This window comes from Hippocampus comes, unplaced genomic scaffold (genome assembly GCF_001891065.2).
Source record: "Hippocampus comes isolate QL1 unplaced genomic scaffold, H_comes_QL1_v1.1 C16427155, whole genome shotgun sequence".
Classification (NCBI taxonomy): Eukaryota; Metazoa; Chordata; class Actinopteri; order Syngnathiformes; family Syngnathidae; genus Hippocampus; species Hippocampus comes.
The window spans coordinates 1-418 of NW_017831643.1; the positions used below are offsets into that span (position 1 = coordinate 1).

At 40.9% G+C, this 418-nt stretch overlaps 1 long non-coding RNA gene across 1 annotated transcript; it reads left to right on the plus strand.

Annotated features, from left to right (window-relative positions):
- Positions 1-59: 59 nt before the first annotated feature.
- Positions 60-336, plus strand: LOC109508657 (uncharacterized). Its single transcript, XR_002166723.1, has 2 exons — positions 60-192; positions 268-336. It is a non-coding gene; the product is annotated as an uncharacterized LOC109508657 (long non-coding RNA).
- The last annotated feature ends 82 nt before the right edge of the window (positions 337-418 follow it).

Sequence of the window (418 nt, forward strand, 5' to 3'; positions counted from 1 at the left end):
AGATGCCTTTTAACTTGAGCTCCAAGATGGAAATAAAATCTCATTAAAATTTGGAATGCAGTTTGTTTTGTGATTTTCTCGTCTCTTTTGTCTTTTCAGGTGATGTCATGTTGTTCTTGAAGATGTATGACCCGAAAACAAGAAGCTTAAATTATTGTGGACATATCTACACGCCTATATCCTGCAAAATAAGTCAGTAGCAGCCTCATCGAGAAAACGTCTATAAAAGGGTGCGATATTTATTTCTTCTCTTCCGTGTGTTACCAGGAGACCTGCTACCAGTCATGTGTGAGCGAGCAGGCTTTCAGCAGGAAACTAGCCTTATCCTCTATGAGGTGATCTATTTCTGTTGCTCGCACTTGTTGGCACGTTCCACGCTTTCTCACTTTGCTACTTTTGTGCACGCTGCCTTTGTACA